The sequence below is a fragment of the Mustela nivalis genome, assembly GCF_964662115.1.
Source record: "Mustela nivalis genome assembly, chromosome: 1".
Classification (NCBI taxonomy): Eukaryota; Metazoa; Chordata; class Mammalia; order Carnivora; family Mustelidae; genus Mustela; species Mustela nivalis.
This window is the reverse complement of record NC_139020.1, coordinates 162,885,770-162,912,424: the sequence shown is the minus strand read 5'-3', so window position 1 is coordinate 162,912,424 and position 26,655 is coordinate 162,885,770. Positions and strand designations below refer to the sequence as shown.

Genomic DNA, 26,655 nt, shown 5'->3' with positions numbered 1-26,655 from the left:
CTGGACACTGTGACCTAGGTGAGAAGTCCCAAACCTTCTCTGTGATTTTACAATAGAGCAGGGAAAATATCTTGGAAATATATTTTTGGTAATGCATATACACCAAAATTGAAGATAAGGTAAATAATCTCATTTCTCACACATATCCAGAAGGCAAAGGTTGCACAAACCTAATGAACATTATTGTTTTTCTTTAGGTCACCAAGAATCCATGTAAGTGTACTGTTAGAAATTCTACCCTGAAATAAGGGGAATACTAAAAAAAAGTCTTATGCAGGAAAAGGAGCCAGAACATGGTATTTCTGCCAAGAGAAAATATGAGACAGTGCACATATAATCCTTTAAATTTTGTGGTCTCCCTTACATTATAAAAGTTCTACTCCAGACCAGAAGTGACCCAATTGTTTAATAAATAAAATTTAGCCAGGAAATAGCAGTAAACACAGGATACAGAGACAAAACAAAACTGTATTAAAGTACTACCGCAAGGTAAATTAAGTTCTTCAACAGTTCAGTATTAGCATAGATTAAACGAAGTTAGAATTTAATTTTTTTTAAAGTGGGCTGCATGCCCAACGTGGGGCTTGAACTCACAATCCCGAGATCAAGAGTCACATGCTCTATGGACTGACCCAGCCAGATGCCCCATTAAACTAAAATTTTAAGTAAGTTGAAAATTTACCTTATGGCATACTACTGCTTAAAAAAAAGTCTTTCAAAACTCTCTGTTACTTACATAAAAAACAAACAAACAGCCAGGTATGCCACATAATGATCCTGATGATTAGGTCTCTTCCTGCTTTCCCCATTTTATCTCCTCTGTGTTCCATTCATTTGAACTACCCATTACTGCCATTTTACAGGAATATAAATGGAAAAGCGGGAAGGTTAATAACTTGCTCAGACTTAAATGGCTAAGGCTAGGATTTAAACTACATATACAATTCTCACTCCACACTCTTACCTATTACGCAAATTATGTTTACAGTAAGAATTCTATATTTAAGGAATCAGTAGAGACAGAATATGAGCACCCACAATAGAAAAGTGAATCACTGTAGGTTGGAGAAAAGTTTCAAAGAAAGAGGTAGAACTTAAACTGAGCTGTTCATTCAAATACTTGAGGCACTGTTCTGGAAAAGCATCAAAGAACAAACATATGCCTACATGCTAGCTGGGGAAGATAGACAATAAACAAATATAATAAATATATATCCATTGGTGATGAGTGGTATGAAGAAAAATAGAGCAGTATAAACAGGACAGAGGATGACGGGCCTCTCTGATAAAATAACATCTGACCAGAGATCTGAATGCAAGTATGCAGATATCTGGGGAAAGGTAGTCCAGGGAGAGACACCAAGTTCAAAGGCCTTGAGGCAGGAATGGATTTGGTGTGCACAAAGATTGCCAAGGAGGATGAGACTAAGGGAGGCTGAAACTAAGGGAGGTAAAATAGAAAATAAGGACAGAAAGGGTTGGTGGATGAAAGCGGACTGTGTATGACACTGTAGGCTACTGTAAGGAAGTCAATGGGAGTCTTGAGCAGAGTTAGGAAAGGTTTTAGGTTTTAACAGGATCACTCAGAGTAAAGAACAGACAACGCTGGAGTTAAATGAGGGCTGGGGCATGGGAGAGTGCTTAGGAGACTATTAAAATAGTCCACACAAAACAACTTAAGTACCTATGGCATGTTATCTGACATCCACTGAGGGAGCAAAAAACAGGTATTAACAAATACATAATGCGAGTAGGGTGGGAGGGTAAGGAAGAAAGATATAAAGGCTTTTCACTTACAAGATACACTAGTTTTAATTTTGTAAGTATTAGGTCACCAATATTGGACTTAAAAAGGAGATATACCAGATTTGATTATTTATAGGTTTCTAGTTTCCAATCAAGGTTTTTTTGGATGTATACTTGTACCTGAACACCTAATAGGTGATCTTACCATTTCTAATACAATTTTTCCATTCATTAAGAATTGTACTTAAGATGTAATTCAACATCTTACTAATTTTAGGAAACTTAAAAAATAAGTTGATTAAAAATAATCACCAGGGCACCTGGGTGGCTCAGAGGGTTAAGCCTCTGCCTTCGGCTCAGGTCATGGTCCCAGGGTCCTGGGATCGAGCTCCGCATCGGGCTCTCTGCTCAGTAAGGAGCCTGCTTCTTCTTCTCTCAGCCTGCTACTCTGCCTATTTGTGATCTCTCTGTCAAATAAATAAAATCTTAAAAAAAAAATTTTAAAAAAATCACCAAATAGGAGAAACTATTACTGGATAGTTTCAGAAGAGGTGGTTTTAAAATACTGGATATTCAGCTTTCCATATTAATAAAATTTTGCTTTAGATAATTTTACAGGGATTTCCGAAAGAATAATTTACTTTGAACATGAGGTTTTGTGTTGATATCTAGACTGTCGAAGGAAATTTTGATTCCTGTTATAGGATATACAGGGAAGTGCCCAGAGAGGTCATTATCAATTGAAAAGGAATAATTGTATGTTTTGGAGTTCTGAGCTTTTTTCTTATGATCTAAACAGAAAGTCAACAGAAAATACATTTGAGAGGGCAATAAAACATTTCTTTGGTGGCTTTTTATTCCACCGTGAAGCTAGGAGACATGAACTAATGTTTTTTATTTCCTTCTATGAACCAGAACAGGGACAGAAGGAAGAATCTGATAAGTTATATAAACCTGTACAGATATAGCACTATATAGCTTCAGCCTTTAGGCCAAAAATGAATAGTCCATTAGTAGGGGGACAAAAGAAGTTCAGCATTCATACCTCATCTACAAAGGAAATATGTGACTAAAAAAGGGATGAAACTGTTACACCCCTAAATTACTCTCCAAAGTCCAAAACAAAATTTTTTGAGAGGAGAGACGGATCCTGTATTAATTTATTAAATAAGTATTACCATGTGCCAGGCCCTGTTTCTGGCATTTAGGGAGGAAACAGTGAATAATATGAACAAGTCTTGCTTGCTACTGACATTAGAGGTCACTTGCATTTTCTAGACTACAATATTTCTCAACATTTTGTAAAAACTCACACCCCTCTTCAGTACCTTCTCATTCTATATACTATGTACTCTCCCCAGCCTAGAATCTTCGTTTTGATTTCTGTAATTTATATTGTGGAAACAAGAATTGTACTGACTTCTCCCCTCCCTTGCAAGTCATACATCTCCATCAGAGAGCCTGGTCTCTAAAGCCTTCTAGGGATGTTATGAAGCACTATTCAGACCAAACACGTCATTTGTGGTATGAAAGCCAAGATACTGAAAGAAGTGAAGGGTGCGGTAGTGGCCAGATCAGATCTAGAATCCATCTCTTCTACTTCTCTGTTTATGTTCTTTCTACTACACCATGCTGTTGTCCTCTTACCATCTTTTTCCTACTTCATGCATTCACTCCATAGTAATCTGATTTCTTGTGTTTACCACTGCTTAAAAACAAAGGAATAAAGAAATGAGCAAAAAACAAAAGCACCCTCAATTTCTGCAATACTCATTTTGTAGGCTGTTTCTGGTTTAGTATTTGTGCCTTATATCTTCATTACATAAAAACCTCATGGAAGCTTTTTGTTTTGGACAAATTACTTCTTCGGATGCTATCTGACTATGTGTTCAAAAAGGTTCCTTTCTATCCCCAAAATTAATCCCAAAGTTGTCTGCAGTGCTATGTGAGCTCTTTTGTGTTTTTTTAAAACTGATATAATCAATACATATAACATTGTATTAGTTCTAGGTATATGACACAATAATCTGATATATGGATATGTTGCAAAATGATTATCACAATAAGTTAATTAACATCCATAACCATGTATGGTTACAAAAAAATTTTCCTTCTGATGAGAACTTTTAAGATCCACTCCCAGCATCCTTCTTGTGAGTGCTTTTGGAGCCCCATTCCCTATGCGGAGAGTCAATTAATGATAGAGTTATGGGGGAAAGTAATTGGGTACACAAAGAATAAATTCAAATCTCTCTCAAGATGTGGGTCTAGAGGGCACCTGGGTGGCTCAGTCAGCTCAACAGCTGCCTTCAGCTCAGGTCATGATCTCAGGGTCCTGGGATCAAGCCCCCATCAGGCTCCCTGCTCAGCAAGGAGTCTCCTTCTCCCTCTGCCCCACCCCCCACTCGTGCATGCGTGTGCTTTCATATAAGTAAGTAAATAAATAAATAAATAAAATCTCTTCTAAAAAGATGTGGGTCTATAATCGTTGACACTTAAAGGAAAACAGCACACTTTCAACATACTTCAATCACAGTTTACATTTTTTTAAGTAACAGATCATCTTTAATTTCTCCCTCTTAGATACTGGAGTCTCAATGTTTTTTGAAGGAGTATGGATAATCTGGAAGGAAAGGTTTTTTGTTTTTTAAATAAAACAAAAAGCACTCACCATGTGTGAAAGACATTAATTTGGAGGCCCCTAATGAGCCAGCACTCCTCATATTAATGCCCTGTACCTTCCTACGCCAAATCTGGGTTTGGTGACAGGACTAGTACAGCAAATGGGGCTTTAGTCAGCATGATGCAGAGACCTGTTAAGTGCTTGGAAACTGGAGACTGTTCTTTTGAACACTCCATGGAACCCAGTGGCCATTCTGCAAAAAAGCCCAACCAGCCATATAGAATACTAAGAATGGAAGAATCAAGGTTGCTGGCCAAATGCCAGAGCTAAATTCTAAGCCAATGGCTAATACATATTACTAGTCATGTGAGTGAGGCCATTTGGACCTTCTGGGCATCTCAATATCCCAGTCAACACAAAGGAAAGCAGAAGAACCACGTGGTCAGTCCACAGAATCATTACATATAAATAAGTTGTCACTTTATGCCATTAAGCTTTTTAAAAATGTTTTAAATTAGCACTATAAAATTAACTTTTCAGACATATGTACAGTTCTACGAATATTAAAACAGGCATAGATTCACGTAACGATCAGCATAATCAGAATAAAGAGCTCTAAAAGACTCCCTTGTGAAAAATGTTCAGCATTACTAATCACTGGGGAAAGCAAATCAAAACCACAACGAAATACCACCTTAAAAAAGTCAGAATGGCTAGTGATGAAAAAGGAATAAGTGCGGGTGAGGATGTGGAGAAAAGGAAACCCTTATTTACTGTAGTGGGGCGGAGCGGGGGGAGGAGGCTGGCAGTGTGTAAACTGGTATTACCACTGTGGAAAACAGTATTATAAATAGAACTAAGGAGGTTCCTGGGTGGCTTAGCTGTTTGAGCCTCTGACTCTTGATTTTGGCTCAGGGCTATGGGGTCAAGCTCTGTGTAAGGCTCTGCACTCAGTGCAGAGTCTGCTTGTTCCTCTCCCTCTGCTCCTCCACCCCCCTCAAATAAATAAATAAAAATCCTAAAAAAACAAAAACAAAAACAGAATTACCATATGATCTAGTAATTCCACTACTGGATATTTACCTAAAGAAAACAAAAATACTAATTCAAACAGATATATGTACCCCTATGTTCACTGCAACATTATTAACAATAGCCAACATAGGGAAGCCATCCAAGTGTTAAATGATCAACAAATAGATAAAGAAGATATGGTACATAAATACAGTGGGATATTAACCATTAAAAAAAGTACAAAATCCTGCCATTTGCGACAACATGGATGGACCTAGAGGGAATTTTGTTAAATGAAATAAATCAGACAAATATCATATGGTTTCACTTATATGTGGAATATAAAAACCAAAATGAACAACAACAACAAAACCCAAAAAACCAAACAGACTCTTAAAATACTCTTAGAGAACAAACCAGTGGTTGCCAGAGATGAGGTAGTGGCGGGGTTGGGGTGTGTGTGTGTGAAACAGATTAAGGGGTACAAAGTTCCTGTTATAAAATAAGTCACAGAGATGAGAAGTACAGTATAGGAAATATAGTCAATGATACTGTAAAAATTGAAGGGTAACAAATGGTGACTGCACTTATCACAGTGAGCACTGAGTAATGTAAAGAACTGTCGAATCAATATGCTGTACACCTGAAACTAATGTAACACTGTATGTCAGTTATACACCATAAATAAATAAATAAATGGCTCCCTTGTGTAGTCACACCTAACCCCATCACTAATGCATAATCCATTCTTTTCACCATGATTTTTTCTTTTTTGAGAATGTGATATCAACAGAATCATATAGTATATAACTTTTTTGTTTAAGATTTTATTTATTTATTTGACAGAGAGAAATCACAAGTAGACGGAGAGGCGGGAAGCAGGCTCCCTGCTGAGCAGAGAGCCTGATGCAGGACTCGATCCCAGGACCCTGAGATCATGACCTGAGCTGAAGGCAGCGGCTTAACCCACTGAGCCACCCAGGTGCCCTAGTATATAACTTTTGAGATGATTTCTTTTACTCAGCACAAAGTCTGTGACACACATCCAGGATACTGTATGTATCAATAGCTATTTCTTTTTATTGTTGAGTAGTAGTCCACTATATGGATATGCCACAGTTTGTTTATCCATTCACTTGCTGAAGGGCATTTGGATGGTTTCTACTTCTTGGCAATTATGAATAGAGCTGCTCTAAACAGTGGCATGAAGAATTTTGTGGAAATGTAAGTTTTCACTTCTATAGGTTAAAAATCTGGGAATGGAATTGTTGGGTCATATGTTAAGTATATATTTAACTTAAAAAGAAAATCACCAAAATGTTTTCCAGAGTAGATGTACCTTTTTCCTTTCCTATAAACAATGCATTAGGGTTATTTGCCTGTGTCCTTGTCAGTATCTGAAATGGTCAGTTTTCATTTGTGCCATTAGACCAGTAGTATCTCATCCTGGTTTTAATTTGCATTTCCCTAAGAGCTAACAATGCTAAATATTTTTCATTTATTTATTTACCATCATACATCTTCTTTGGTAAACAGACTATTTAAGATATTCAAATTCAACAATTTTTCAAATGGGTTGTTTTATTCCTGGTCAGTTTTGACAGTTTTAAAAATATACTCTGAATATATGGTCTTTGTCAGATATGCGATCTGCAAAATTTCCTTCCAGGCTATAGCATGCCTTCTCACTCTCTTAATAGTGTTTTTCATCATTAAAACAAATTTTTTAAAAAATTTTGTTGAATTCCTTTTTATTTTTTAATGTTATGAATTGTACTTAAGGTGTCATACTTAAAAACATTTTGCCTCATCCTTTTCTATGTATTCCTATAAAGGTTTTATGTTTTACAGATGGATTTATGAATTATTTTGAGTTAATTTTTATATAAAGTGTAAGATCTACATAGAGGCTCATATTTTTGCATGTGGATGTCAAATTTGTCCAAAATCTTTTTTAAAACACTAGCTACTTTCCATTGAATTATCTTTGCATTTTAATGAAAAATGAATTGGTGATATTTAGTGGTTCTATTTTTGGACTTCCTATTCTGTTCCAGCAATCTATCCTTTTGCCAATGTGATACCATCTTGATTACTGTAGCTTTGTGATAAATCTTGAAACTGGATAGGATTAATTCACTCAGCTTAACCTTCTTTCACAAAATTGATTTGTCTACTCTAGTTCCTCTGCCTTTTCATATAAATTTGAGATAATCTTGTCTATAATTACAAAAAAATTTTGCTAAGATTTTTTTACTGGAATTGTATAAATCTATGAAACTGGACAGAAATGACATTTTTAGAATGCTGAGTCCTCCAATCCATGAATATATCTCTGTATTTTTTATCTTTAATTTCTTTCGTCAGTGTTTTACAATTTCAGCATAGAAATCCTGCAATATGATTTTTATACTTATACTTCAGTATTTTTCTCTTGACGCCAACTGTTCACTGCAAGTATATAAAAGCTCAATTGTTTTGTGTAGGTTGGCACTGTTCTCTTTAGATCTTGCTAAACTCACTTATTAGTTTTTAGAATTTTTTTCTGGATTCCTTGGGATTTTCTATGTAAGCAGTGCCGTAGCTATGAGCATAGACAGTTTTATTTCTTCTTTTTCCATCTGTATGCCTTTTATTTATTTTTCTTGCCTAACTGTACTGGCTAGCACTTCAAGTACAATGTTAAAATAGTAGTGGTCAGAGAGGACATCCTTGCCTTCTACCCACTTTTAAAATGTAACGATTCATGGTTAACCATTATGTATGATGTCAGTTGCAGCTAAAAATTTTTTTTGTTAGATGCCTAATCAGTTGAAGAGATTTCCTTCTACTCCTAGTTTGCTGAGAGTTTCAAATAATGAATGGTTAATAAGTTTTGTCAAATGCTTTTCCTGTATCAAATGAAATATGGCTTTATTTGGGTTGTCAATATTGTGAATTATATTGTTTCATTTTCAAATACTAAACTAGTACTGCATTCCTGATACAAACTATATTTGGTCATGATATATTCTTTATATACATTGTTATGTTCAATTTGTTAGTACTTTGTGGAGTATTTTCTCACCTATGTTTATGAGAGATATTGGTCTGTTTTGTCCTCTTGTATAGCTTTTGTCTGGTTTTGATATCAGAGTAATGCTGGCCTCATAAAATGGAGTTCTTGTCTCTCTTATTTTCTGTAAGAAATCACAGAGAGTTGGTATATTTCCAGAAATGTTTGGTAGAATTTGCCAGTGACTTTATGTAATTTTTTTCCAGAATGTTTTGAACTACAAATTTCATTTCTTTAATAGTTCTAGAACTACTCAAGCTATCTTTTCGACTTAGATGAGTTTTGGTAGTTCACTGAGAATTTAGTCTCCTCCATTATCATCTTTCTGATGTCTGTGGGTTTATAGTGATATCTTCTCTTTCATTCTGGACTTTAGTTCTTCATATCTGCCATCATCATCTTGCTAGAGATTTATCAATTTAAAAAAAATTTTTTTTAAAGATTTTATTTATTTGACAGACGGAGATCAAAAGTAGGCAGAGAGGCAGGCAGAGAGAGAGGAGGAAGCAGGCTCCCTGCTGAGCAGAGAGCCTGATGCGGGGCTCGATCCCAGGATCCTGGGATCATGACCTGAGCCGAAGGCAGAGGCTTTAACCCACTGAGCCACCCAGGCGCCCCTCAATTTTTAAAAAAAATTTAAAAAAGATTTTATTTATTTGAGAAAAAGAGAGAAAGAGAGAGAGCGCACGTGAGCAGGGGGAAGAGAGAGAAGCAGGGTAGGGAACCGGATTTGGGGCTTGACCCCAGGCCCCTGCGATCACGACCTGAGCCAAAGGCAGATGCTTAACTTACTGAGTCACCCAGGTGCCCTGAGATTTATCAATTTTATTAATCCTTTTTATGAACCAGCTTTTATTTTCACTCCAATGTTCCTTCGTTTTAAGTTCCATTGGTTTCTACTCTTATTTTTATTACCTCCTTCCTTTGTTTGCTTTGGGTTTATTGGTTTTTTAAAAAGATTTTATTTATTTATTTGATAGAGAGCGATCACAAGCAGGCAGAGAGGCAGGCAAGAGAGAGAGAGGAAGAAGCAGGCTCTCCACTGAGCAGAGAGCCCGACAAGGGCCTCCATCCTGACCATGACCTGAGCCGAAGGCAGAGGCCTAAACCACTGAGCCACCCAGGTACCCAGGTTTATTGTTTTTACACTTCTTCAGATTTGTTAAGGCTGGTGCTTAGATTGTTGATTTGATACCTGTTTTCTTATGTAAGTTTTTAATGTTATAAATTACTCTCTACTACTTTAGCTGCACCCACCCATTTTTAAAAACAGATTGACTGGAGGAACCTGGGTGGCTCAGTGGGTTAAAGCCTCTGCCCTCTGCTCAGGTCATGATCTCAGGGTCCTGGGATCCAGCCCTGCATCGGGCTCTCTGCTCAGCGGGGAGCCCCCCCCCCCCCCGCCGCCCCACCTCTGCCTACTTGTAATCTGTCAAATAAATAAATAAAATCTTCTAAAAAAATGACTGATTGAAAGCACACATGCAGTGGGGAAGAGGAAAGGGAGAGAAAAACTGAAGTAGACTCCATATTCAGTGCGTATCTGAGGCAGGGCTCCATCTCACAACCCTGAGATCACAACCTGAGCCTAAACCAAGAGTCAGACGCTTAACCAACTGCGCCACCGAGGCGCCCATCCCCCAAATTTTTGTTATGTGTTTTTAATGTTTTCAGTTTCTCTCAGCTCAAAATACTTTCCAATTTCCTCTGAGACTTTCTCTTTGACCCATGAATTATTTAGAAGTACGCTATTTCACATCTAAATGTATTTAGGTATCTTCCTGTTATCTTTATGTTATTGTTTCCTAGTCTAACTCTCCTATGGTCAGAGAACATACCTTATTTCAATTCTTTTAAAATTTTTCAGGTTAGTTTTATCATACATGATAGCGCCTATCTTGACTGGTACCCGGGGACTTGAAAAAATATATATTCTGGGACTGTTTTGTTTAAAATGTTTCATACACATCAACAGTGGAAGGTGCTACTTGGCTCTTTTTTCAAGATTTTATTTATTTATTTGAGAGAGAGAGAGAGCAGGGAGAAGGGGTGAGAAAGAACTAGAGTCCCCCTGCTGAGCAGGGAGCCTGACACAGGGCTCAATCCCAGAACCCTGAAATCATGACCTGAACTGAAGGCAGATGCTTAACTGACTGAGCCACCCAGGCACACCTAGTTCTTTTATATACTTGCCAATTTTCTGCCTACTAGGTTCTATAGATCAACGAGAGAGAAGTGCTGAAGCCTCTAACTGTAATTATGGATTTATCTCCCTTTTCAGTTCTATCCATTTTTTTCTTCCAGTATTCTCAAGCTCTCTTATTAGGAGAGCATTTAATATTTTATGTACATATACAGTTTTAGAGCTGTTATGTTTCCTTGGTGAACTATTTTTAATCCTTATGTATTATCTTTATTTCTAGTATTTCTAGTAATTTTCCTTGCTCTGAAGTCTACACTCAAGCTTTTTTTTTTTTTTTAAGATTTATTTATCCTAGAGACAGAGAGAGAGAGAGACAGAGTGTGTGACTGCACGTGCAGGGTGAGGGGCAGAGGGAAAGGGAGAGAGAGAGAATCCACACATAGACTTTCTGGCTGAGCATAGAGCTCAGGGCAGGGCTCATCCTAGGATCCAGTGATCATAACCCCCGCTGAAACCTAGAGTCAGCTGCTCAACTGACTGAGCCACCTAAGTGCCCTGAAATACACCTTTCTCTGCCCCTTTTCCTGTAACTTATTTACATCATTATATTTGAAGTAAATTTTTTAAAGAAGCAGGAGATAATCAGAGTAGTTGTTTTTTTTTTTCATCCACTCTGGGGGCACCTGGGTGGCTTAGTCAGTTGAGCTGCCAACTCCTGGTTTTTGGTTCAGGTCATGATCTCAGGGTTGTGAGAATGAGCCCTGCAACTGGGTTTCACACTCAGCATGCAATCTGCTTGAGATTTTCTCTCTCTCCCTCTGCCCCTCCCTGCTCACACTCTCTTTCTAAAATAAATGAATAAATCTTTTTTAAAAATCCACGCTGATAAGCTGTCATTTACTTGGCATGTTTACATCATTTACATTTACTGAAATTACCAATATGTTTGAATTCAGGTCTCCAATTTTATTATTTGTTTTCTGTCTGTCCATCCTCATTCCATGTTTTTTTTCTCCCTTCTTGGTCTCTTCTGGGTTATCTGAACAGTTCTTAGTATTTAATTTAATTTTTTATTAACATATACTACTCGTTTCAGGGGTACAGGTCTGTGATTTTTAAGTCTTACACAATTCACAGCATGTACCATAGCACATACCCTTCCCAGTGTCTACCACCCAATCACCCCAACCCTCCTACCCACCATCCCCCTCCAGCAACCCACAGTCTTAGTATTTCATTTTAATCTACTGGGTTTTTTACTACATATTTCTGGGAGGTCAGGTTTTGTTTTTTTTGTCGTTGCTCTAGGGATCACAATATATACATGTAACTTTCACAGACTACTTAAAATTAACATTTTACCACTTTAAGTTAAAGTACAAACCTTATCATCATCACCATTTTAGGTTTTTTTACCCTCTCTTCATACGTATTATGTATTTATATATAGTGAAAATCCTATTATTGATTTAGAATTCTTTGCTTTCTACTGTTAATTGAAGAATTCAAGAGAAGTATAAATATTTTATAGCAGGATCTAGTAGCTGTAAATTCTTTATTTTATCCTCATCCGTGAGGGATACTTTTGCTAGACATAAAACCTTAAGTTGATACCTCTACCACCAGCACTTTAAAAATGTAATTCTACTTCTTTCTGTCATCAAGATTTCTGATGAGAAATATGAAGTCATTTGAACAGTTGTTTCCCTGTAAGCACTACATCCTTTTTCTCTGCTTTTGAGATTTTTTTTTTCCCTTTGGTTTTGGTGTCATGATAGTTTGGGTGTGGGTTTGTCTTTATCCTTTTTAGAATTTCCTGTATCTATAAGCTTAAGTCTTGAATCTATAGGTTTAGGTTATTTGTCAAATTTGGGAAGTATCTAAGCATTATTTCTTCAAATAAATTTTCTGCACCACTTCTTCACCTCTCCTGTTGGAACTTTAATGACATGAATCTTAGACCTCTGTCATTATCCCACAAATCCCTAAGTTTCTCTTCAGTTTTTTTTCTCAATACTCCCCCAAACGACAATTTCTACTTACTATTTTCATGTCTATTTTTTCTCTGTCATTTTTTCTGCTGTTGATCCTATACAGGGTTTTTGTTTTTTCATTTACTGTATTTTTTGGTTCTAAGTTGCTCATTTCATCCTTTACCTCTTTTATTTCTTTGTTGAGACTTTTTATCTTTCTATTCAAGAATGTCTGTCCTTACTTGCTGGAATATTTTTAGAATTGCTGTTTTAGTTTTTGTCAGCACTATGTCTGTTTTTTTGGCATTGGCATCTTTTGACTGACTTTTTCCAAGTCAATTGATTTTCCTATTTTTTTCAAACGCCAAGCAACCTTTTTATTGTATCCTGGACTGTTTGGACATTATTATAAGATTTTATCTAGGTCATCTTAAAATCCTATGGAGAATACTGATATTTTTCTTTTAGTAGGCAATCAACCCAGTTTTCTTCAGGCCATAGTTTCTGACCAGCCTTCTGTGAATTGTGGTTTCAATTAAGTTTTTAAAGTCTTTGCAGTGGTATTTCGATCTGTCCCATATGTGTACCACTTGTTGCCATTCTGGTACCTAAGCAGTGGTCTAACCCATACTTCATTTTTCAGAGAGTAGATGTTATTTGGGGTTGAATTTCTACATGTACAGCACATGTGTAAGCCTAGGAGTTCATAATAACATTTTACTAAAGAGTTTATTTATTTACCTAGCTTCTCCCTTTCAAAATCTCCCCAGTATTTTCTGGTTCATGAGAGTTCCCCTTTCCTTCACATAGCCAGAAAGCTTGGGTTTTATTTACTTCACTCTCACACAACTTCCACAATGCCTGTGTCTGGAGCCAAGCAGCTGAAGGAGAGAGGAAAAAAAGCAAATGGGGATATTCTACCTTTTTGGGACTAAAGCTCCACTAATCAGAGAGAAAGTTTCCCTGCCCCCATGGCTTTAGGCTCTGGTCAGACCCCAATCTGCTGCCACCACAGAACCTCTTGAAGTTCATGGCACAAGAGGAGAGAGAAAAAAAGGACAATAAGAGGTTTCTCTACTTTCTCTGAGCATTAGAATATCACCTTCTTATTCCTTGCACCTGAGCTGATGGTTTCTCCTGGAGTTCTCTCTATTAACATTGGTGCCCACTTCTGTGTTTTAGGCTGTGCTGAATTCAGGCCTGAGGATACCAGAATGGGAGAAATCTGAGTTTAACCTTAGTTCTACAGTACTTCAGGATCTGCTTTTCTTTCCTAGTCTGCCTATTACAATCTACCTTTCAGAATTTTCAAATAGCTGCTCTATGACAGGTTTTAAAAACTGCATTCAGTGGGAGAGACTGGGTGAAGTGTACCTGCTCCATCTTACTCAGAACCAGAATTTTACACTACTAAGTTTGGAGGTGATTTGTTACACAGCAACAGATGACTGGTACAGAATCCAACTCAAGAACCAATTATGTAAATACAATGCACATAAAAAAAACCCACATTCTTTACACATTTTTTCTAGAAAAGTCAGCAGATAATTATCAGTTAACTATTAATTACTACCACTAATTAAGTAGTGGAATATTCTAGGCTTTCTTAATTTGGTTCCTAAGAAACAGATTTAGTTTCATTATTGGAGTAATCAAAATGATAGCAATGAAAAACTGCGAACACTTGTTTCTTAGAAGTGGGTTTATTCTGCCGTCAGATGTAATTTGTCAATAAAGGACTGGACATCTCATTCTTTCATGCCCTTGCTAATCATCAGTCAGAAGAACTAAGAGAATCATGGAGGAAATTGGAATGACAAGGATAAATTTGGAAAGTGAAAACATCTTATGAGAAAGATGTTTTCTAAAAGGTTTTTTATACTCTTGAAAATAAAAGTATTTTACCAGCAGGCAGCATTTCATTCAGAATACCCTACTAAACTACATAATCAAGAATAAGATGTTTCCGGGTGCCTGGGTGGCTCAGTGGGTTAAGCCGCTGCCTTCAGCTCAGGTCATGATCTCAGGGTCCTGGGATCGAGTCCCGCATCAGGCTCTCTGCTCAGCAGGGAGCCTGCTTCCTCCTCTCTCTCTCTCTGCCTGCCTCTCTGCCTACTTGTGATCTCTGTCAGATAAATAAATAAAATCTTAAAAAAAAAATAAGATGTTTCCTGAGGGAAAAATCTGGGATGTCAATCAGCTCCACTGTCTCTTCATAAGCTCTGTCCAACATAAGCAAATTACCATGAATAAATTAGCTGTATAGATACCATTTCACACCCACATTCAGGCCAAATTTTCAAGAGTCTGTAAAGATGTGGGGTAACAGGAACTTTTAAACACTGCTGATGGGAGTTTAAATTGGTATAGTCATCCCGGATAACAATTTGGCCATGTCTAGTTATATTAAACATAAATATATTGCACAACTCAATAATTCAATTTCTAGATATATATACTAGAAAAACCCTCTTGCATATGTGTGCAGGGAGACATTCTGAAGAATACTTATTGCAGCACTTGTTTATGAAAAGATGAAATAATGGAAATACCCTTTATACCTATTAATAAGAGAATCAATCTAAGTTGTGGTATATTCACCCAAAAAAATACTTATAACCATTAAAATAAATAGAACAGAATCGTATGTCTCAGTGTGAGTAAATTGCGAAAGGATGAAACTGGGTGAAAAAAGAAGTTATAGAATACTATGTATTATTTATGAATACATGTATACATAATAAAATTACATAAAATATGTTCATGAAAAATACTAAATTCAGAATAGTTATGTTCAAAGAAGGGGGAATGGATTGAGGAGTGGTACACACAAATTAAATTTGCTTTCTCTGAAGCAAATACAGCAACATCAGAAGTCTGAAAAAGCCTGGTAATGGTCCTTGGACACTATGTAATTCTCTTTCTTTCTGTTTGTTTGAAATATTATAAATATGACAAGCAAAAAAGAAAAAATTATGAGAATATATATACCAGTTACATTACTGTGTAAGCAGTTACATGAACACTCATGTGCTTAGTGAAAAAATATTTTTTAAGTTTTTATCTGTTTGTCTTATTATCCTTTTCTTCTTTTGTGCCATGAACCTCAGAAGCACAAGCAGGGGAAACAGCAGGTAGAGGGAGAAGCACTCAATCTCAGGAGCCCAGGATCATGACCTGAGCTAAAAGCAGACCCTTAACCAACTAAGCCACCCAGGCATCCCAAAAAAGTAAGATTCTGACAATACATTAGCCACACACACACACATACAATGAAGACTGTTTAGGAAGGCTGAGGAGCTCCTAGGTGGCTCAGTTGGTTAAGCATCTGACTCTTGATTTCAGCTCAGGTCATGATTTCAGCTCTGTGAGATCAAGCCCTATGTCAGGCTCTGAGCTGGGCCTGGAGCCTGCTTAAGATTCTCTCTCCCTCTGCAACCCTCCCACCACCTCCCACTTGCATGAGCATGCACACACACCTCTCTGTTACAAAAAAAAAAAAAAAAAGGATAGCTAAGAGAACCAGGGGCTATGAAGGTTTAAGTACATTTCAAAACGACACAAATGAGAGCAAGTGATGTGAACATGTGTAAGAACCCTAATGACCAGGCTAGCTTCTGCTATGTCTTAAGTAACGATCTCATCAATCAAGAGTCTAAGGAGAGCTAAGCTGTCTTTTTTTTTTTTTTTTAAAGATTTTATTTATTTATTTATTTATTTGACACACAGAGAGAGAGAGATATCATAAGTAGGGAGAGAGGCAGGCAGAGAGAGAGAGGGAAGCAAGCTCCCTGCTGAGCAGGGAGCCCGATGTGGGACTCAATCCCAGGACCCTGAGATTATGACCTGAGCCGAAGGCAGAGGCTTAAACCCACTGAGCAACCCAGGCACCCCAGAGAACTGAGCTGTCTTATGATCTCTCTGCTTTCCCTAGCTATCATCTGCTACAATACAGTAAAGCAGGTTATTTGGCATATGTTGTAGTTGGGCAGTGGTTCTACTCAAAGATGGGGACTGGTAGAAACCTATCTACTACCTGAGGGTGCTTTTCGAACCTCTGGGAAGGGTACCATAGACTGAGTAGGGCCAAAGGACTTGCTCTTACCTGTAGAATTCAAAAGTGGTATACTACAGCCAGAGCAGCAACTATACCCTTTTGTGCTAGCTCTTATATGACTCAGTAGGGAAGGGGGTAGGGAATGTGTCTTTCTAACCATATAAATGATCCAGAAATCTGCCAGGTCATCTAGGCTGAGGCTGCAGATTTCTTACAAGGAAGTGCGGGCAGGTAACATGCTCCAGAGTCTTTGTTCATTTGGTACCTACTAGCAAAAACGCCAAACTATCTATTGTACTGACTCCTCTGCAGTTATAAATGTAACTGGCAGGATATGTCTAGAACCCCCAGGAAGCCTGCCAGAATGCTACACTGCAGTCATTCAGGACAGATAAGACTGTAGCAGTTATTTTAGCACACAGTTGTCACACTTTAGACATATCCCCTTATGTTAGTAGTACAATGTTGGGCAAAAATAAGTCCAGGCAGTTAAATCACTGTGATAAAAATTTTCCTCCTTTAAAATATGAGGGTTGGTCCAAGTACTGATAACCATTCTTTTGGGTTTCGTGTTTTGTTTTTGTTTTTTCCTAGGAGTGAAACACATGGCTTTTGCCATATGCTTTTTTTTTCTTCCAAGTTTTTATTTAAATTCTAGGTAGTTGACATAGAGTGCAATATTAGTCTCAGCTCTAGACTTTAGTGATTCATTACATAGATATAACACCCAGTGCTCATCACAACAAATGCCCTTGTTAATGCCCATGACCTGCTTAACCCATGCCCCCACCCATCTCTCCTCCAGTAACCATCAGTTTGTTCTCTATATAATAACCATTCTTTTGAATTCTGAGCAGCCTTTACTTTCAGTTACAAAAAATTTCAAAGACAGAGAGAAAGAGAATGTTATAATGAACAGCTATATATCCACCACCTAGATTCAACACTGTTTACTACCATATTTTGTCTTTACACACACACACACACACACACACACACACACACACACACACACAGCTAAACCACTTAAATTACATGATACTCCACACTAAAATACTTCAGCATCTCTATACAAAACAATTTTTTTTAAAGATTTTATTTATTTATTTGACAGAGATCACAAGTAGGCAGAGAAGCAGGCAGAGAGAGAGGAAGAAGCAGGCTCCCTTCTGAGCAGAGAGACCGATGAGGGGCTCGATCCCAGGACTCTGGGATCATGACCTGAGCTGAAGGCAGAGGCTTTAACCCACTGAGCCACCCAGGTGCCCCTATACAAAATTTAAAGCCATTTGCCTAAATATCTACAATACCGTTATTCTGCCTATTAAATTTACCTCCACTTTCTAATACCATCTAGTACCTAGTGATATTAAGAGATTAAAATATATACAAACTTCCTAAGTGAAATAAGTCAGAGAAAGACATGATTTCACTCATATATAAAATTTAAGAAGTAAAACAAACGAAGAAAAAGACAACAATAAAACAGAATCTTAAACCACCAGAACAGACTAGTGCTTATCAGAGGAGGCTGATAACCTCCTTGGGGGGTTGGGTGAAATAAATAAAGGGATTAAGAATACTCTTACTGTGGGGGCACAGTAAGATCAGGAAAACAAAAAAACAATCCAACTCCATAACTGTACTTCTTTTTCAAAAGAAAGAATTTTTAATTTTCACATCCCACTCAGATGCTCCATTAATTAAGAATACCGAGGACTGGAGTGGATCTCTATATTTTATTACACCATTCTGTTGCAATACCAATTACTTCAAAATCTACCTTACTTCCCAAAAAAGTGAGATGACTTGTAAAATTTATGCATTTTTTATAAACTCAATAAAAATAATGAATAAAGGACAAATATCTTAGAGGACAGGGAGATAAATAAATGAATTAGAAATATAAACTAAGGTTAGTTACTGCAATTGACTACTTCTGAATTTTCTGACAAACACAGCAAAAATGAAAATACACCATACTTTTTCATTAGCTATATATAAGTGCTTAAGAAATTATCAGTATACTTAATTGGAGGAGAAATATGCATGTGAACTCTTTTATAAGAAAAACTAACAAAATTTTAAAAAATGATTTCTACAAGAAATGGAAAAGCATTCTTTGCATATGATTCTGACATCCATCTGTAACAAAAATCAAGGGCTTACTATAAAATTAAAGTTCATTGCTTCTTGGCCTTTTGGCTAATAAAATCAAGTATAAAGTCAGAGTTCAGTGAGTGAGTTTCTACAAGTTCAGGCCTGCAGGTTCCTAGTAATCTGACTTGATATGGGAGAAGGCTAGGATAATCTAAGGGACACATGTGGCATCTCCCCTAGCACACTGTTGCCAAATATCAAGGATCTAATGAATTTTTGACAGAAGTATGTGATCGACAGAATACATTATAAGGTTGAGCTCACGGGTGAGTGGTCTGGCAATAAGTGTATAACCTCCATGTATTAATAGCCTATGAATTTTTTTTTTTTTAAGATTTTACTTATTTATTTGAGGGAGAGTGCACAGGAGCGGGTGGGGGGGACAGAGTAAGAGGGAGAAGCAGGCTCCCCACTGAGCAGGGAGCCCAATGTGGAGCTTAATCCCAGGACCCCAGGATCATGACTTGAGCAGAAGGCAGCTGCCTAACTGACAGAGCCACCCAGGTCCCCCTAACAGTCTAAGTATTTTACCCCCTGATTCTGTTTCCTTTCACGCCAAACAGGTTCAGTATCCTGTGTTTATAAGGCGTGAGGAGTCTGGCATCACCTTATTGCATAAAGTAATGAAAAGAGGAAAGATGCTGGAAACCTAAGCATTCTAACTTCAGATCCCTGCTTTTTTTTTTTTTTTTTTAAAGATTTTTATTTATTTATTTGACAGACGGAGAGCACAAGTAGGCAGAAAGGCAGGCAGAGAGAGAGGAAGAAGCAAGCTCCCTGCTGAGTAGAGAGCCCGATGCGGGGCTCCATCCCAGCACCCTGGGATCATGACCTGAGCTGAAGGCAGAGGCTTTAACCCACTGAGCCACCCAGGCGCTCCCAGATCCCTGCTCTTAAACACTACATAAGAGAGGGGCAAACTAAACTTAGCAATCATATGTTTAGTTGCTTCTTTTCCTACTCTCCATCATTTATTAAATGCACACATGGTGGCAAAGTGAGCATTCAGCATCAGCTTTTGCTAAAACAATGTTTCTCATCTCAACTGTCTTTTCTTCAAAATCCCAGCCCTGTCATTTCTGAGAAGTAAAGCCGTGTAAATGAAAAGAAATCAGACCTTTGTGATCTCTGATACCCTTATTTTACCTTCAAGTGCTTTAGACTGCCTCACAGAGAGTATGGGCTCACTATGTATTAGCTGTCTTTCTTGTCCATACTTTCACCTTAGGTATACTCTTAGAGACATCAATCACCATAAATTCAGAAATCGAAAGTTTGCAAATCAGAATTAAGAGTTCAAAGTCCTTTACTCCCCTTGTGCCAGCTGATGACATCTCCAACAGCTCAACTCCATCAAAGAGTAGCAGGTCTACTGCTTGATAATTGAGTAGCAGCAGGATAACAACTAAAGCTTGAACTTTGTACTTGTCGTCAAAAAGATAATGGCACAGGATAAATCAAGGAACAAGAAATCATTCTGCTCTTTTCTTGTACTCCTTTTGGTCTGACTTATATTCCCAAATAATGTTTCTCAACTCAACCGTGGGGAAGGTAAGATGTGTTTAAGGGGTAGAGAGGTAAGAGCTATGGAGCACTTAAGAGTACCTAGTTCCCCAACATTTGGAGCTTAACCACAGGCATTTTATTGGTGGGTGAGAAAAGTCTACAAAGGGTATGAATAGGGAATTAATTCTAAGAAGTAACCCCCTTATGGTTTAAAGCAAAGTCTATCCACATCTATAAGCTGTAGTATTATTCTGGCCTCCTGTACTTACCTCTTCTTTCCATCTTGACTTCATTACTTCACTGGATGGTGTTCTGTCTTCCCTCTGTCTTTGGTTAAACTATTATATGACTGTGCTTTATAACATCTAGCTCTTCTAGGATTTATAGATTAATCAAAAGGGATATACCTTTGACCTTACTAGCATACGGCTCTGTTCCACCCCACCCTCTGAAATCACCTATCTCAGGACTCATCAACCTTTTGGAATTATATTTTAACCTTTCATATAATTTAACAATTTATTTTTCTAATAATTTAAATCTCACCGGTGCTACCCTCCTCCCTCCCCTTCCTCTACCCATCAGGATCTATAGCCTTTCACACTAAAGTCAAGGTGGTGTAAAGAAATCACGGCTTAGTCAACCTTCTACTTACCGATTACTAATTGTATAATTTTCACAATTGTATAACTTTCACAACCACTGAACATTAGTTTCTTCATCATCAAGGTAAGAATACGGCACACCTTATAGAACTGTTCTGAGTACAAACACACATACCATCAGCTGCCTGCTACTACTATCACATGCAATAATCCCCAAATTTCTATGTATATGGCCCTTTACAAGTTTTCAAAGTAATTAATTAGAGACATCATCTCCATTTTACAAAGTTTGATGCTTACACAAAATCCTGAATGGGGTAAAGCCTCAGTAAATGTCAGCTAGTATTCTTAAGGTTAAATGACTTATTCAAGGTTACATACATAACATAGGCTAGGATTAGCACCAAGGAACTCTGACTCTTCACTAACTTCTTTTCACTACTTTACCATTCAGTTAATTGCTTCTACTTCTTTGCTTTCGTGTCATTTGGAGTTAATAAAATTATAAATTATATTTCTCATGCTCTGTTCTAACTACTTTTATTTTTTTCATATTGGGTTTCTTTATTTTATAATTTTACAGTAGTTTTTCCAACTTAAACTTCTTCCAAAATTCCTCTATACATTCAACCTAATAGCGGAAGATATCATGACTTATTTCAACAGAAGAGGTTGAGACTATGAGGTCATTTCTTTCCCACCTCTTTTTTTTTTTTTTTTTTTTAAAGTAATCTCTACACCCAGTGTGGGGCTTGAACTCAGAACCCCAAGATAAAGAGTCATGATTTCATGATCTACCACTATAACTGGACAAATGCCATATTCAAACTTCTTCCCGACAGATGCCTCATCTGTTACTTAAGGTTTCTAACTGTCAGCTACAGGCACATGACTTTGTGATCTAAATATCCTGACCTCACACTCTTCACATAATTTACCTAGAAGACAAATTAGAATACTTTTATTTGTGCCATTTACATCTGTTCTTCAAAAGCAGTGCTTAAGAACCATTTCTGTGCCAAGACAACTCAAAAGAGAAAAGAATAGTCTTTTTAAAAAATGGTACTGAGGTAAGTGACTATCAACACACAAAAGAATGAAGGTGGGCCCTTCCTAACACCATATATAAAAACTCACTCAAAATGAATCAAAGATCTGAATGTAAAAGCTAAAACTATAAAACTCTTAGAAGAAAATATGGGTGTCTTGGATTTGGTCAATGATTTCTTAGATATGACATTGAAATCATAAGGAGCAAAAGAAAAAAATATATTACATAGACAGTCAAAATTAGAAACTGTTGTGCTTCAAAGGGTACCACTAAGAAAGTGGTGAGACTGGAAAAAAAAAAGAGAGACTGAAAAAAAAAATTTGTAAGTCATATCAAAGACTTGTACACAGAATATATAAAGAACTATTACAACTCAGTATTAAAAAGAAAACTTGATTAAAAATAGACAAAGGTCCTGAATAGATATTTCTTGAAAGAAGACACACAAATGGCCAATAGCATCATTGGCCATTAGGGAAATGCAAATCAAACCCAAAATAAAGTACCACTACTTCATACCCTCTAGGATGACTATAATAAAGGAGATAATAACAAGAGTTGGTGAGAATGCAGAGAAACCAGAACTCTCATAGACTGCTGATGGGAATGTAAAACGATGCAGTACTTTTGGTAAACAGTCTGGGAGTTCCTCAAATGATTAAACATAAAAGTTATCATATGATATAGCAATTCCACTCCTAAGGATATATCCAAGAGAAATGAAGACATATGTCTACACAAAACTTGCACATAGGTATTTATAACATTAGATATTCAGCATTACTCATAAAATCAAAAAAGTGGACACAACTCAAATGTCCATCAACTAATGAATGGATTGAGTGTGATATACCCACACAATGGAGTATTATTTGGCAATAAGAAATGCTGGTCTATACTACAACACAGATGAATCTTGAAAATAGTGTGTTAATTAGAAGAAGACCCCATATTGAATGAATCCACTTAAAATAAAGCATCTATAACAAATCTATAGAGGTAGAAACTAAGTTAGTGGTTGCTTTGGGCTGGGGTGAACAGAGAGATTCGGCAGTAATGGTTAAGATGTATATGGTTTCTTTTTGGAGTATTAAAATGTTCTAAAATTGATTGTGGTGATAGTTATAAAACTTTGTGACTATAGTAAAAGTCATGCAATTGTGCAATTTCAATGGGTGAATTATAATGTATATGAATTCTATTTCAAGAAGCTGTTAAAATTTGTTAAACTTATTTAAAAGCTGTTAAATCTTTAAAAATCACTCCTCCATGGAATCTTTTTTTCCTTTTTCTTAAAGATTGTATTTATTTGACAGACAGAGATCACATGTAGGCAGAGAGTCAGGCGGGGGGGAGGGAGTGTGTGGCGGGAAGCAGGCTCCCTGCTGAGCAGAGAGCCCAATGCAGGGCTCCATCCCAGGACCCTGAGATCATGACCTGAACTGAAAGCAGAGGCTTTAACCCAGTGATCCACCTAGGCGAACCCCTCCATGAAATATTTCTAACAGGACTTGGTTCTCTCACCAGCCACACCAACTCTTGGGCTCCATACAGATTTACTACATAGATGTACTTGATTAGAGACAATGATATAAACTAAAGAAAGCCCTAGACAAGGTGAGAAGAAAATAGAGATTGAGTCCTGGTTTTGGCACCAATTACCTGTGTGGAAAAGTCTCACCAGGGCCCAGTGTCCTCATCTCTGAAGGCTCTTATGATAAAAATTCTTGGCTAAATCAACTGAGAAAGATCTCGTACTCTGAACAAATTTAATGAGCAGTTAAAAATTCTAGGGCTGGGGGCACCTGAGTGGCTCAGTGGGTTAAAGCCTCTGCCTTCAGCTCAGGTCATGATCCCAGGATCCTGGGATCAAGCCCCACATCAGGCTCTCTGCTCAGCAGGGAGCCTGCTTACTCCTCTCTCTGTGCCTGCCTCTCTGTCTACTTGTGATCTCCGTCTGTCAAATAAATAAATAAAATCTTAAAAAAAAAAAAAAAGACAGAAAAAAAGAAAAAAAAATTCTAGGGGTGGGACTATCATAAGGGATGAGGAAGGAATTAACCATTGCAATAGAAGACTTCTCTAGAAAAGTGTCACCTGTACTCCATGATAACTGCTACAGTAAATCTGTGGATTAAGCAGAATTCCCCTATATATTTATATAAAATATTCAGACAAAAAACTAAATCGTAAAATCAGAAGACAAAATTATAGTCACATTTCACAAATGACACTGTGCAGTATGTGTGACTAATACCAGAATTAGGAAAATTTATAAACCTCAGTTATGCTGCAACACGCCATGGATCCTTTTAGATAAAGAAATATCTCTTCACCTTAAACAATGTATTACTATTTTCATTACAACTACTACTATCAAAGCCACCAATAACGACCTTTGTATGTACTGTTATTCATATATTTTACTTTAATTTAATCTGCAAAATAACCTGCATTCTAGTTATTTATTTGGCTTCATTTTTAAAGCTGAGAAAATTAAGGCTCAGAGAAGGTAAACTACTTGCTTACTTTCTCTATTCAACTGATCTTTGATGTTCTCATAGTCTGACCAACTTCAAACGACAACCCAAATGCCAAGGGAGATGTCTCATTTTATTCTACTTATCCTAAAAGGAAGGCAGTAACCTTGTTAGTTTCATTTTTTTCCCTATGTCTTTAGAGCCACATTGTGACAGGAACTCAACAAGATGGCATGGCTTATAAACCACATATAAGACTCATACGGTACCATCTCTGGGTACTGGCTCCTGTACTCTCTCACCCTCTCTCACCTTGGATCTCTTTATCCAAGATCACTCTGATCTTCAAGGCTCAAATGCCATTGCCCTCATGAAACTTTGCATTCCCTTTGTGGAGATTCTCTTCCTCTTCCCAACTCTCACAGTATTTCATGAATGAATAACTCTGAGCTAAATCCTCTGATCGGCACTGAGTTAGTTACAAAGATTTACTATGTTTTTCAGACCAAGGAAATTAATTATATGTACATTTCAGTCAGTGTCTAAAAACTGGCAAACAGGTTAATCTGTCTGCAAAATGCCCTGTCCTGCTAAAGAAAAAATCATGACTCACAGCTTCAAATATAAACATAATTAATAGTGTGAGAGGCATTCTCAAGTTCAGTTTCTAAACTCTAAGAAAAACTTAAGACACACAATCTGGTTGCTATTTATTAACTTATTTTTCCAATTCAAATTTTAAAAAATACCTTTACTGTTTCATAAAACCCAAATCAAAGCTTTTGTGTTTGATAGGTTTCAACTGCCAAGTTTCATTTGTTTTAAAAAAACAATTACAATATAACAGCATCTAATGAAACTGTTCACAGTGAAAAGCCTCTTTAATTCTAGTGACGCCAAAGAGTATGACTTTAAAAGAGTTTCTTATAAATTACCCAAGTTTCTAGATTAGTTGATTTCACTAATACTGTGTTCCATATACCAAGTTGAATGCAAAATGACTACTTACATTGCTGATACTTAAATCTTACAATTTCACCTTTTAACTTTAACAAGTAGGTGTCCTGGGGTAAGAGAGCTTGTAATTACAGCCGTTTCAGAGGAAGATGTAGGAGGACGCAAAGAGGCTGATTTGCTGTAGGGAGTTCTTTAAAAATTTATTTATTTGAGAGAGAGACAGAAGCAGAGGGGAAGGGAGGAGGGTAAAAGAACCTCAAGCATACTCTATGCTAAGCATAAAGCCTGGCCTGGGCTACATCTCACAACCCCAAGGTCATGACCCCAACTGAAATCAAGAGTCAGACACCCAACTGACTGAGCCACCCTGGTGCCCTATCTTTTAACTCTTTTCAAGGATCTTTAAGAGATTTCTCCATTATCACCCAGAAAAAATGAATATAATTTCTTAGAAAATATATACTTCACTGTCATGAGCCAAATTAAATTAAACTGGATTTCAAGGCACCAGCTACCACTGCTAGAGGCACTATGCAATCTACTAGTAAAATTCTTTTATTGGGGAGTACCAAAAAAAAAAAAGAGGAAAAAAAATTTCCCAACAGTTTAAAATATGCATTTATATTTTTTAAAACTCACTCTTCTCTTTGGCTTGTATGATGAGATTCTAAAACATTTTGTTGTCATGTCCTGCACGAACTCCACACCTTCTCTGGTGGGCTCTTAATAAGAATAACACCAACAGCATCTCAGCTCCAGTGCTAAAGCAGAGCGCTTCACTCCGCAGCTCAACTTCTGCCAAGAGCAGCTTCACATTTCTCTAAGCCTAGTTGTTTCCACAAGAATCCTCCCCTTCAGAGCAAATGCCCTGATGGGAAACCCTGTATGTCTACAGCTGTGGTGTGTAGCCTCTAGGGCAGCGTTGCCAAACATTCTGGACCCTAAGGGTTTTAGCCTCTTTCTCTTTCTCCATTTCAGCAGCACAGAACACATCGTTGCTACCGAAGGAGAGAGATATTGCCGAATCGCTCTTCTTTTTGTCTATTTTTAAAAATCAGTGAAAGGGAGGAGAAGAAATTAAGTATTCCTCGAGAAGATTTAATACAGATACATGTAGTTTTAAAAACTTTTAATTTTTTCTAACATGCACACTGATGATCACTGTGTAATATCAAGTATTAGAAAACCAGATACCAAATTGATACCACTAACAGACTCAATGAAAGTAAGACAATCATATTTACACGTATCCTCATTTGTGAATTTGCATAATATGGTTTTTTTT

General features: G+C 37.1%; 1 protein-coding gene across 13 annotated transcripts in view; it reads right to left on the bottom strand.

Moving 5' to 3' along the window:
- Positions 1-26,655, bottom strand: part of TMCC1 (transmembrane and coiled-coil domain family 1) — a 256,200-nt gene that overhangs the window by 60,969 nt on the left and 168,576 nt on the right. The window lies entirely within an intron of this gene.